Source organism: Sorex araneus, chromosome 1 (genome assembly GCF_027595985.1).
Source record: "Sorex araneus isolate mSorAra2 chromosome 1, mSorAra2.pri, whole genome shotgun sequence".
Lineage (NCBI taxonomy): Eukaryota > Metazoa > Chordata > Mammalia > Eulipotyphla > Soricidae > Sorex > Sorex araneus.
In genome coordinates this window covers 39,414,409-39,428,833 of record NC_073302.1, presented here as the reverse complement: position 1 = coordinate 39,428,833, position 14,425 = coordinate 39,414,409, and the positions used below count along the sequence as shown (strand labels likewise).

Below are 14,425 nucleotides of genomic sequence, written 5' to 3'. Positions count from 1 at the left end.
TAGCAGCCTCTCTACTCGTTCATCCCAGCGGTGCCGCATTGGAGACTCTTTCAGGGTAAGGGGAATGAGACCCATCATTGTTACTGTATTTGGCATATTGAATACACCACGGGGAGCTTGACAGGCTCTGCCATATGGGCAGGATGTTCTTGGTACCTTGCCAGGTTCTCTTGAGAGGGAGAACTAGGCTATAAGAGGTGGCTCGGCCACATTCGTTTCCCGGAGCGTTATTTTATAGTCCTTGGATCTTGGCCGTTGATGGGATTACACGGTCTGAGGGCAGTTTGTGGGTGCAAAGCTACTAGAAAATGGGGGGTCTGGGTGGAGGAGTCCCGATCCAAGCAGGTTTGGAGATCTCAGTCCTGGGTCCTTCACACCTGGGTTCCACTGCTGGTTCCTTCATGCGTGAGGCTTGTCTGAACGTGTGGAGAGAGGCCTTGAGCATGGCTGTGGCTGGGTTCCGGAGGTCTTCGATCGCTGGGGCTCTGCTCGGGGTGGGGAGGGAAACTCAACCCGCCCCGCTCCGAGGGACCCTGCTGAAGACAGCCAGCCACAGGGGCAAGAGACTCAGCCATGGTTTACAATACTGTTAATAATGCTTTCTCACACAATTCCAACACCACACCCATCACAGTGGATTACCTACCTCTCCCAAAGATTCCAACACCACTCCCTCTCAATATGTCCCTCCTCAACCCCACTAACTCAGTTGTGTGGATCAGTTCTCCATTATGTTGCCTTTGTACCTTTGTTACTACATTGCTGTGTATCTTTAAATCCCATATATGAAAGAGACCATTCTTTATCTATCCCTTTGCTTCTGACTGCTTCTTTCAGCATCATATCAAGCACGCAACTTTAATCACTGGAATTCTGACTTGTTCTTAGGGTGGGTTTTTTTTTTTTTTGCGTCACACCAGGCAATGCTCAGGAGTGATACCTGTTTCTGCTCTCAAGATTTATTTCTGGCGGTGCTTATCTCTGGGGACCATATGGGATGTCAGGGATTGAACCTGGGTTGACTACTTGCAAGGCAAATGCCCTACCACTCTACTATTGCTCCGGCCCTAGGAATTCTACTTTGTTCTTACTTTAAGTTATCTAAAATAGGACCACAGAGTCTTTCAATTACTAAATAATTAGTAAGCATTTGGAATTAATATATGGATCAGAAATCAATATCTTCCTAGTGGGGTATTAGATAGATTTTAATTCATACTAATTAATTAGTTAAAATTAACTAATAAGTAATTATAAGCTATAAAATAGTTATAACTGATATGGGTATTAATTATTATTATTTTTGGCCACATTGTGTGGTTCTTGGGGGTCCATGCAATGTTGAGGATCAAACTTGGGTCTCCCGCATGCAATATATGTGCTGCTACCTTGAGCTACCACCCTGGCCCTAGGATATAACTATATGGATTTTAGATATTATGTTAAAATATTAAACTAAGTGACTTAAAATATCCTAACCTTGGGGTCGGGTAGCAGAGGGCACCTGGAGCACTGGTGGAGGGAAGTTGATACTGGTAGTGGGATTGGTGATGTAATATTGTATCAAAAACTTAATTATGAATAACTTTTTTTTAGTAAAAGGCGAAAAATTAATATGATCTGAAGAGAAACCAGAGCATTGAATAACTTTTTAATTCATGTTGCTTTAATTAAATACAATTTTTAGAAAAAATATGTCCAGCCTTTCTTATATCTCAGTCTAGCCTATAAAAATTTGTTGCCTTAATGAAGGGATTAGGTGGATAACAATTAGTTGGACCCTGTGCTGTGCATGGCCAAGCTTCAATTATTTGTGATAAATAGTAACCATAGAAATCTGATTGTATATTAAAGTAAACTCTATTACAGCTGAGGTTTATTTATAAAACATTTAAAAAATATATTTGAGCACTTGTACATTCTCAGTTATAACTTGGATTATGTTTACTTTAGAATTAGTCATTGGCTTTGTTAGTTGAAGTTTGACGTCAGTCCTTATTTGTCTTTTGGTTTGAGAAGGAGCATACAGGTAGTCAATTTTGTTGATTCTTTGAGAAATTAATTTATGTTTTTCAAATATAGGGCAGTATATTTGTATATACTGCATCAGTATTCTCTTTAAGTCATAATAAATAGCTATGAAGTAAAGTGGAAGCTTAGCAATGATATTTAAGACTTTAAGAAACATATCTGATGGCTGAAATCAGAGGCATGTTCTTGTCTACAGATTTGATTATATTTATAACTCTATCCACATTAGCACTTTGTTTTTTTTTCAGACCACGCTTGGCTGTGCTCAAGGGTTACTCCTTTTTTTTCACACCTGGCGATGCACGGTGGTGGGGGGGGGGTTACTCCTGGTTCTGCACTCAGGAATCACCCCTGGCGGTGCTCAGAGGACCTTATGGGATGCGAGGCAAATGACCTACCTGCTATGCTATTGCTCCAGCCCCTCAAGGGTTATTCCTAGCTCTCTCTCTGGGGTTTCCTCCTGGTGAGGCTTGAGTGAACATGAAGTACCAGGGGTCAAAGTGGGGTTGACTGCATACAAGGCCAGGGCCTTAAACCCTGTACTATCTCTCTAGTCCAACATACCAACATATATTTAGAGAATTTATTTTATTTCTCATTGCCTATTTCATAAATGGAACATTAGCTATTTCAGTTAGTGTGAACTGTAGATCATAAGAAATGTGGGTTTTCGAATCTGGGTTTGAATTTCCATTTTCACTGTTTATTTTTCTGAAACTTTGGGCAAGTTATTTAACCTTTGTGTCTTGGTTAATCTGCAAAGTTGAAATTGTGCAGTATAGCAGTGTTGTTTTCAAACCATAGACATGATTCATTAGTTCTGAAATCAGTTCAGTGGATGACCAGCGTTAGGGAAATCTGTTTTTCCCTAAGGTCTTTTGTTTCATAGTCTATATATTTACATAAAGCATATATAAACAAGCAGGTACATTCTTTGTTGCAGGGGACTGGACATATAATACAGCTGGTAGGGCTTTTAAAAGCCTTGTATGTGGCTGACCTGGGTTCTATCCCCAGCACCCATATGGTCTCTTAAGTCTGCCAAAAGTGATCCCTGAGCTCAGAGCCAGGAGTAAGCCATAAGCACTGCCTGGTGTGGCCCCAAAACAAACAAACAAAAAATTATTTTGTTACAAAATGTTTCTTACCATACACTGGGTTTTTAAAAGTTTGGAAAATTTTCTTTTTTTTTTTTCTTTTGGGTCACACCTGGCAATGCACAGGGGTTATTCCTGGCTCTTCACTTAGGAATTACTCCTGGCGGTGCTCAGGGGACCATATGGGATGCTGGGATTCGAACCCGGGTCGGCTGCGTACAAGGCAAATGCTCTACCCACTGTGCTATTGCTCCAGCCCCTCTATTTTTGTTTTTGAGATACACCCAGCAATGCTCAGGAGTTATTCCTGGTTCTGCACTTAGAATCACTCCTTATGGTGGTTGGGAGACCATATGGGATGCTGGGGATTGAATCCAGGTCAGCCACTTGCAAGGCAAGTACCTTACTCACTGTACTATCTCTCTGGCCCCAGTCTGATTAGATATGATTAGATGCACAGGTGGTCATGTTTTTCCTTTGTATGCTTTAAATATTTAAATTTTTTAAATTTAAAGTTCAGTCCATGAGTGCCCTAGGGTAGGCCAGTGAGGTCAAAATTTTGATCTCTGTCACTGTCCCACATGCTCAGGTGCTATACCTATTTGGGATCCCTGTGCCACAAAATATTGATTTTTTTTTTCATGCCACGCAAATGTGTTCAAGCACCACAAGTGTGAGACCCCTGGCTAGTATTGCAGCTAAGTATGAGCAATAAAATGTTTTATCCCCAGCAAGCACCACAATCAAATGTATGTAACCCCTGGTTATTGCAGAAACAGCAAAAACAATACAGGGAAGGAAAGGGCAAAAATAAAGTACGTGGCACAGATTAGCACATTGATCACTGTCACTGTCATCACTGTCATCACTGCTCATCGATTTGTTCGAGCGGGCACCAGTAATGTCTCTCATTGAGAGACTTATTGTTACTGTTTTTGGCATATCCAATATGCACGGGTAATTTGCCAGGCTCTGCCGCGCGGGCTCAATACTCTCAGTAGCTTGCTGGGATCTCCGAGAGGGGCGGAGGAATTGAACTCGGGTCGGCCTCATGAAAGGCGAACCCCCAACCGCTGTGCTATCGCTCCAGCCCAGCACTTTATTAAAAATGGCACATTGTTTTGTGATCTAAAGAACAATATTTTTTTCTTGTTTTTTTGGGGGGGCCATGCTTGGCTGTATTCAGGACTTCTTCCTGGCTCTGAGCTCAGGCATATTCCTGGAGGGCTCAGGGGACCATATGGTGTGACAGGGATTGAATCCGGGCTATCCATGTGCAAGGCTAGCACCCTACCTGCTGTGCTGTTGCTCCAGTCTAAAAAAAACAACTTTTGTCCAAAGAGATAGTTTGCTGGACTGGAGCTCATACTTTGCATGCTGGAGATCCTGTTTCAATCCCTGGCAATAATACATGGTCCCCAAGCACTTCCAGGAATGAGCATAGAGATGGGCAAAAGCCCTGAGCACTGCATTTTAAAGCTTTTATTTGGGGCTTTGTTCCATATTTTGGGACAAATTCCTGTTTCCTCATTTAGTTTAATATTGTATATGAACTCCTGTGTATTGAGTTGAGTGATCGTCTTCCCTTTACTGGTCATGCTGGTCTTAGATTTGTATGCTGCAGGATGAATTCTTGGATATTGACTCAAGATTGGTGTCTGTTGCTTTTTATTCTGCATCAGTTTAGATGATTGGCAGTCTAGTCATTTTAACACAAGTTAAAAGCTGAGATAGCAGAGTGGAGCAGTTACTGTTGTGGGGGATCACTTATTCTGTTGTTTCTAGGGGCTGCGAATATTTGAGCTGAGTGGGGAGATCTGCAACTTACCTTTTCTGTAGGCTGGGTCTACAGTTCATACTTTTGCATCTTCAGTTAATTATCCATCTTCTGTGGTCTTAATTCTGATCTGCAAGTTTTGCATTTAAATCTTTCAGAGGATTATGGACAAGAAGAAAATGCTCTAAGAGTTGTGGTTTGGACTTTTGTTAGACTGCAATTTTTACAGATAAAGTGATGATGATTATAAAAATATATAGATGTTTTCAATAAAAAATGTTCTACTGGACCAGGAGATAGTAAGTACAAGGATTAGAACATATGCTCTAAGTTTGCATACTTCTACCACCAGTTTGATCTCTGTACTACATAGCTCTCCAGACATCTCCAGGCATAGTCCTGGAGGTCCTTAAGTACCATTGGGATGGCTTCTCAGAATCACAGGTCCCAAACAGCACTGCATCCTTGGGCCCTAGAATTGAACTTTCATACTGGGTTGGCTGAGCATCATCAGTAGTGACTCCTCTTTCTGATTTACCCTTGGGAACCCTTCCCAATTCCCTTCCCCCCCACCCTCCCCATCCTCCCAAGTCCAGTTCTGTCCCTTACAAGCCTTGTTAATTTTTTTAGTAAAGCATCATGATTTACAAAATTTTTCATATTTGGGTTTTAAACACTATATTCGTGTCTTATTTCCTCAACTGTTTCCCAGGTTCCCTCTACCCCCCTCCTCATACTCCATACCTCTATCCCCATACCCAGTCTTCCACCTTGACAGGCACATTTTACACTTTGGTTACTGAAGTTTGAATCTCTTGTTCTTAGTGTTGTTGACTCTGTGATTTGGATGGTTAGCTATACCAGTCCCTTTCACCACTGATGTACTGGATCCCCTTGAAGCCATTGTCAGTTTATGTGCTCAAGACTTTGACTAGAGTGGGGAACGCTTAAGTGAATACCATTCCAGCAGTGATCCCAGACCGAGATAGAATAGGTGGTTCAAATAATCCACGGTCAATTGTAGAGTACAACCTCTCAATCTGTAAGTTCACAATTGTCCCCTTCAAGGCTTGAATTTCAGTGGCAGAGACCCCACCCCCCATCACCACCCTAGCATTGAGAATGTCACACTAGCCACAGGAATCATCCAACTGACCTTAAGCACCCCCCATTGTTTCTGGATGTCTCTCCTTTGATGTTTGCTCTTGCCTGTTTATTGGCTGTCTGGTATTTGCTGTTGCCAGAATCTGTCTCTTCCCCAGTTCTCAGCCCTGGCACTACACTCTCCAGTGTCTCACTGATCTTTGAAGGAAAGCCTCTCCCTTTTAGCCCTGTCTGTGCATGCAGTGCATGTGCTCCAGTCCCTTGAGCTATCTTCCTGTCTCTAATTCCTAATTCTTTTTTTTTTTTGATTTTTACACATTTTCTTTTCTTTTTTATTTTTTTTACACATTTTATTTTCATAAAGTAGTTCACAATAGCTCATTACAGATAATATTCAAGCATCCAACCAGCGAGCACCTTCCTACCACAATAAGAGGGAAGTGTGTGAAGGTTGTTGTATTTCATTCTGGGGCCATTAAGCCTGTATACAAGAGAATACAAGCACGTATGTTAAAACCAAACACATCTGTGCTACTTTAGGTACATCAGTGGTCAAATTCCTAATTTTTAACATTTTATTTTACCAGACTTTTTAACTGTCTTTAGCTCTGCTGCATTCATTATCCCAATGAATATGGGTGTCCATATATTCTTTTTTTTTAAATCATAGTACTAAAAATATTGTATTAGTGTGAAGAAATATTAAGACATCACTTTTTTTTTGCTTATATTCTTTTGAATGAATGTTTTTGTATTATGGGGTAGATGTTGAAAAGTATGATCACTGAGTCATATGGAGTTTTATTCTTTTTTGGAGAAATTCCATGCTACTTTCCAAAGAGGTTGAGCCAGACAAAATTCTCATCAACAGTGGATGAGGGTTCCTTTCTCACCACATCCCTGTCAACACTAGTTGTTTCCAATTTTTTAGAAAAAATAATGTATTATTTATTGGCAACTGAATAAAGTCATTGTTGAAATATTCACTACAATGTTGTCTACATATTTTCATGGGTTAAGATACGTTATTTTTTATTTTTTAAAATTGATTTTTATAAAATTATTCATGATGTCTTATTACATTCAGTATTCCAACACCAATCCCACCACCATTTTTTCCAATTTTCTCAACCACCACCCAGGCCTGCGCCAATAGCAGGCCATAAATATTTTATATTGCTTGTTATGAATAATTCACTAAAAATGATCAAAAAAGATTTCCTTAGAAGAAAGTGTGTGGAGATTGTTGTATCTCACCCTAGAGCCATTAAGCCCTTTTATAAGGGATTACTAAAATTTTGTTACAGGTTAAGCTTTGTGTACTAATATTTTCTTAATTGAAATTGGTTGCCTTCTACTGTACATCCCATCCAATGTGGTGTGCTATTCCTGGAATATCAGTGGTGTAGAGTATGAGACGTCACTCCAGGAATTCTAAACCTTTGAATGGGGTGATACAGCTGGAGTTAAATTTTAATTTTTAAATTTTTTTTTGCTTTTTGTGTCACACCTGGGGATGCTTAGGGGTTACTCCTGGATCTGCACTCAGGAATTACTCCTGGCAGTGCTCAGGGGACCATATGGGATGCTGGGAATCAAACCCGGGTTGGCCTCGTGCAAAGCAAATGCCTCACACAGTATGCTATCACTCCAGCCCCTGGAGTTAAAATTTTTTTTTTTTTTTTGCTTTTTTGGGTCATACCTGGTGATGCACAGGGGTTACTCCTGGCTCTGCACTCAGGAATTACTTCTGGTGGTGCTCAGGGGACCATATGGGATGCTGGGAATCGAACCTGGGTCGGCTGCATGCAAGGAAAACGCCCTACCTACTGTGCTGTTGTTCCAGCCCCGGGAGTTAAATTTTTGACTAGATGGTCACTTTGGGGTCCAGAGGCTTCTCCGCAGCTTGTTGACTCTTCCGAGATCAGTCTTTTTGATATAAGCCATGATTCTCACTGGTGTGAGATGGCATCTCATTGTTTTGATTAATATTAACCTAATAGTAAATAACAATGAGTACTTTTTCATATGCTTGTTAGTCAGTATTATAGTTTTGCTAGCATTCATTTCATTAACATAATGTTTATTTTCTACTTATTGTACACTGAATCTATTCTAACCTTTCTTAGTCCTTACATACCTGTTACCTATTTTTCTGTTCATTTGTTTATTTTTGTTGGGGCCACAGCTGGCTGTACTCAGGGCTTACTCTGCTCAGGGATCAACCAAGTTGTCTGTATGCAAGGCAAGCTACTTCTGTTGTCCCAGTTTTTGTTTTGTTTTGTTTTGTGTGTGTGTGTCTGTTGCTTCCCAAGCAGTGTTCTGAGGAGCCCACAGAATCTCCTGGTGCTTCTTAAACAACTAGTGGTTCATTGCAAGCACCAGAGGATATGGTGTTTTGGCTGTTGGATTATCTCTCTGGCCCTTAAAATGTTAACTTTTATTTATTAATTTATTTTGGAGTTTTGTGACACACCTGGCAGCGCTCAGGGACTCTTTCTAACTCTATAATTGAACTGAGGTGGACTACATGCAAGCTACTGCTGTACTATATTTGTGGCTCCAAAATATTAACTTTTAAATGAAAAGGAAATGGTGATTTTCTTTCTTGGAAACAAGAACTACTTTTTTATTTTAAATATTACTGTATTTGAAAGGCAATGCACTTTTTTTTTTTCTGATGGATTCTGAAGTTGGAGGGTTGTAAACAAGGAAACTATGGCTGGAGTGATAATACAGTGGGTAGGGCATTTGCCTTGCACGAGGCTGACCTAGATTCAATCCCTGGCATCCCATATGGTTCCCCGAGCACCGTCAGGAGTAATTCCTGAGTGCAGAGCCAGAAGTAACCCCTGAGCATCACTGGGTGTGATTCAAAAAGCAAAAACAAACAAACAAATAAATAAATAAAGGAAATTAGTACCAGAGATTTTGGAAATTGTTTCATGAATATGACAAGAAAGGTTAGCTATTTTTTTCCCTCAGTTTTTAAAATTGAGTCATGTGAATTACAATGTTATAAAGTTGGTTATGATTGAGTTTCAGGTGTACAATGTTTCAACACCAATCCCATCACCAATGTCTAAATCTCTACTTCTCTCCACCAGTCTCTGCAGTTTTCTTCCTGCCTCCCAGTCTGCCTGTTACAGGCAATTCCCCCTCACTCCCCACCCACTCCCTGCCCACTCCCTTTTAGGCACTGTGATTTACAATTCTGTTACTGATAGTCTCATGCATGTCACTTCACCTCCTTTCAGCACCTAGTTCTGATCCAGAGTAACCACTTCTCTCTATCATTAAGACAGGTTAGCTATTAAGTGTGCCTGAAAAACCAGGTAAGTGGATGCAGAGTCTATGTGAATGGGATTATGTCCTGTAATTTCAAGGGTGCCTGTTAGAGTGTATTTTTCATCAGAGTCAGAGAAATTCAGGAGCTCAATTTCTATTTTATTTATTTAGCGATTAACCTCTCAGAATATCTTATTTCTGCTTTGTTTTGTTTATTTATTTTTGGTTTTTGGAACATACCCAGTGGTGCTCAAGGATTCTACCTGTCTCTGCACTCAGCAATCATTCCTGGTAGGCTCAGGGATGCTGAGCCTAAAGCAAAAAAACAAAAAAAAAAGAAATTATTATTATTTCTTCCTCATGCTTAAAATATATTGTCTAGATCTGGTATGTTATTTTTTGGTATAATTTGAATGAAGGGAATTTCAATGAGTTTCTTTTTTTTTCCTTTTTTTGGGTCACACCCAGCAATGCACAGGGGTCACTCCTGGCTCTGCACTCAGGAATCACCCCTGGTAGTGCTCAGGGAACCATATAGGATGCTGGGAATCGAACCCCCTCGGCCGTGTGCAAGGCAAACGCCCTACCCGCTGTGCTATCGCTCCAGCCCCTCAGTGAGTTTTTTACACTGAAAAAAATTTTTTTGGCTTCCCAGGCAATGCTCAGAGGGTTCAGGAACCACTCCCTGAGATACTTGGCTAATTGGGCTGGAAGGCTTAATAAAGAAGATGCTATGCTACTTATGCCCAGTGGTACTAGGGACCACCAGAGATATACTGGGCACTGTTCAGTGGACCATTTGGTGCCAGTTATCCAACTTGAAAAGGCATAATCCCCTGATCTCTAAGCTATCTCTTTGATCCTCTATGATGGGTTTTAATAAGAAATTTAACTTTAGAGAGTGATTTTCAACCTTTTACATCGGTGATTGGCAACAACCTGCAAATGGGCAGTTGAAAAACCACTATGTTGATAGTAGCTTTTTGAGGACTGGCAGTAAATCTCTGCAGACTGGCAGTGATTGATCACTGATGAGCAGTGGAAAACCACTGACATAAGCCTTAGATCACGAATCACGAAATCCCCGTTAATTGTCGATTTCTCGAGCGGGCTCAGTAACCTCTCCATTTGCCCTTTCCCTGAGATCTTAGAAGTCTCTCTCAACTTGGCCCTCCCAAGGATGTCGCACTGGAGGCTCTTTCAGGGTCAGGGGAATGAGATCCAGCTTGTTACTGGATTTAGCATATGAATACACCATGGGAAGCTTGCAAGGCTGTCCCATGTGGGCAGGAAACTCTCAGAAGCTTGCCAGTTTCTCCCAGAGGGAGGAGTAGGCTACAAGATATTGCTTCTGGGAGCTTGCATTTAAGTCTCTGGATATTGGCCGTTGATGGGATTACACACACCTGGGTTCCTCTGCTGGCACCTTCATGCGTGAGGCCTGTCCAAACGTGTGGAGAGGGGCCTCGGGCGTGGCTGTAGCTGGGTTCCGGTGGTCTTCGGCCGCCGGGAGGGAGCTCTGCTCGGGGTGGGGAGGGAAGCTGGAGCCCATCCCCTCCGAGGGGCCCTGGGGAAGACAGCCAGGCATGCGGGCAAGAGACTCTCTGCATCGCTCTCTTTTGGGAGCTTGCTTTTAAGTCTCTGGATAAAAAAAGCAAGCCTTAGATTGGATAGGAAAATGGTTGTCTGCCACAAGTCTAACTTAACTCTTTTACCAACTTGTTAGGTAAGAGAGCTTTTTTGTTTAATCAGATTACATTGGATGTTTTGTAAGGACCCTTCTAACTCTATGCCTCCACTTTATTTTTTTTAGTTTAATTTTTAAAAATTAAATCACTGAGATACATAGTTGCAAAGTTCATGATTGGGTTTTAGTCATACAATGTTCCAACACCCATCCCTTCACCAGTGTATTCCAGCACCAATGTCCCAGTTTCCCTCCTTCCACCTTCCACCCCAAGTCTGCCTCTACAACACAGGCTTCCAACTTTGACCAGAAATTCCAGTTTCTGGGCGGGAGCAATAGTTTATTTATTTTTTTAAATTTTTATTTATTTATTTAAAATTTTTATTGAATCACCATGTGGAAAGTTACAAAGTCCTCAGGTTTATGTCTCAGTTATACAATATTCAAACACCCATCCCTTCACCAGTGCCCATATTCCACCACCAAAAACCCCAGTGTACCCCCCGCCCCTGCCCTCCCACCCCAACTGTATAATTGATGAAATTTCACTTCATTTTCTCTTTACCTTGATTAAGTTCCATATTTCCACACAAAACTCACTATTGTTGTTGGAGTTTCCCCCCAAGAAAGACAGCCCTACTACCAAGGAAGCATTTGATAATTAGTTTTCCATTGCTGAGAATGAAGAGATATGTAGTCCCACTACTCCAAGTACATAACTCTTCTTTTTTTTTTCCTTTTTTTTTTTTCCCTCATCCCCCTTCCTGCGCCTCATAGTATGGTGGACGCCACGCCGCGTTTCTCCCTGAAAATGGGAAACAACTGGGAAAGAGGGATATTTCCTCTTCTTGGCTGGCGTGGGGTTGTTGCTTAGTTCACAGTCCAGAGAAATGGCTGCTACTTTAATAACCTTCAATATTTCAACAAAAACTCATTGTTATTATTTGGAGTTTCTCCCCAAGTCAGAACTGTTACAAAGGAACCGTTTCACATTGCTGACAATTATAGATGTTAAGTTGCGCGGACGCTGCCTTAACATCTTTTGGATTTCTGTATAAAGTACAGGGAAAATTCTGCCAGAAATTGCATAGCCCAGCTCACAGTCTCAGTGCATTGCTGTAAGAAGTCTTTGGAATCAAAGTCTTTAGGCGCAAAGGGTCCGTTTCACTCTCAGCAGCTCCGAATTTATCTGGGCCGAGGGCGTGCCGGTTACACCCACTTCCCATGATTCCCTAGGAGCCCTAAGTGTAAAAATCATATACCTCTGGGTTAGGAGTCTTAGAAGATGGCTCCTGCCATGTGGACGTTGCTGCCACCGCCATTTTCTGTGCAGGAAGACAGGGTGGGGAGGAAAGATCCACCCCCGGGCAGCACGGGGTTGTAGCCCAGTTCACAGTCCCAGTGCATTGCTATAAGAAGCTGTGCTGGATGCTCGAATGTGTTAGGTCTCTGGAATCAAAGTCTTTAGGTGCAGAGGGTCCCGGGAGCAATAGTTTGTTTAGAGGGTAAGGTTGGCCTTATATGTGGCCAACCTGGGTTTGATGCCTGGTACCCGATATGGCCCGCTGAGTGCCCCCAGAGCCATCCATGAGCACAGAGCAGGATTATGTCCTAAGCGCTATGAATGTGTATGTGTGTTTTTTAAAAAATTAATTGTTTTAATTGAGTCACCATGAGATGCATTGTTATAAAGCTGTTTATGATCAAGTTTCAGTCATACAACGATTCAACACCCATCCCTCAACTAGTGTCCATTTCCCACCACCACTGACTCCAGTTTCCCTCCTGTCCCCTGACCCCAATATGGATGTGCTTTTTTTTTTTTAACTTTTATTAAATCACCATGTGGAAAGTTACAAAGTTCTCAGGTTTATATGTCAGTTATACAATATTCAAACACCCATCCCTTCACCAGTGCCCATATTCCACCACCAGAAACCCCAGTATACCCCCCGCTCCCACCCCCTACCCCCTACTGTATAACTAATGAATTTCACTTCATTTTTTCTTTACCTTGATTACATTCCATAATTCAACACAAAACTCACTATAGTTGACATAACTCTCTCTCTCTCTTTTTTTTTTCTTTTTCCTTTTCCCCTTTTTTTTTCCTTTTTCCCCTTCATCCCCCTTCCTGCGCCTCATAGTATGGTGTATGCCACGCCGCGTCGGCCAGCGTGGGGCTTTTGCTTAGTTCACAGTCCAGAGGTGGCTGCTACATTAAAAACCTTCAATATTTCAACAAAAACTTACTGTTATTATTTGGAGTTTCCCCCCCAAGTCAGACCTGTTCAAATGGAACCGTTTCACATTGCTGACAATTATAAATGTTAAGTCCGCGCGGTTTTGGATTTCTGTATAAAGTCCAGTGAAAATTCTGCCAGAAATTACATAGCCCCGCTCACAGTCCCAGTGCATTGCTGTAAGAAGTCTCTAGGCGCAGAGGGTCCGATTCGCGCTCAGCGGCTCCGGATTTATCTGGGCCGAGGGCGTGCCAGTTACGCCCCCTTCCCATGAGTTCCTGGGAGCACCAAAAGTAAAATCCGAATACCTGTGGGTTTGGAGTCACAGAAGATGGCGCCTGCCACATGGGTGCCGCCAGCCCGCCGCTTTCCATGCAGGAAGACAGGGTGGGGAGGAAAAAAAAATCCACCCCCGGCAGCACAGAGTTGTAGCCCAGTTTGGTGTCCCAGTGCATCGCTATCGGATGCTGTGCTGGATGCCCGAATGTGTTACATCTTTGGAATCAAAGTCTTTAGGCGCAGAGGGTCCCTGGATGTGCTTTTTTTTTTTTTCTTTTTGGGTCACACCCAGCGATGCACAGGGGTTACTCCTGGCTCTGCACTCAGGAATTACCCCTGGCGGAACTCAGGGGACCAAATGGGATGCTGGGAATCGAACCTGGGTTGGCCGTGTGCAAAGCAAAGCCCTACACGCTGAACTATCACTCCAGCCCCCAATATGGATGTGTTTTAATAAGAAACTTAAGCACTATAGATGTGTCCACTGCTCCCCCCATAAAAGTTCTAGATATCTTTTTCCTTTGTAATATAAAGACTTTGGCTTAAAAATCTAGTCTTGGCCACAGTAGATTCTTAGAAATGTTGGTTAGGGACCAGAACTGTAGTACAGCAGATTAGGCATTTGCTTTGCATATGGCAATACCTGGGTTTGATCCCCTGTTCCTCGTATGATCCTCCAGCCTACCAGGACCGATCCCTGAGCACAGAGCCAGGAATAAGCCCTGAGCACAGCCAGATATGACCCCAGAACCACGCACATGCACACACAGAAATGTTGGTTAAATCACTGTATCACTGTCATCCCGTTGTTCATCCATTTACTCGAGCGGGCGCCAGTGATGTCTCCACTCACCCCCACCCTGAGATTTTAGCAGCCTCTCCTTACTCATTTTTCCCAATGACTGGAGGCTCTTTTCAG

At 42.2% G+C, this 14,425-nt stretch overlaps 1 protein-coding gene across 1 annotated transcript in view; it reads left to right on the top strand.

Annotated features, from left to right (window-relative positions):
- Positions 1-14,425, top strand: part of UNC13B (unc-13 homolog B) — a 223,837-nt gene that overhangs the window by 23,689 nt on the left and 185,723 nt on the right. The window lies entirely within an intron of this gene.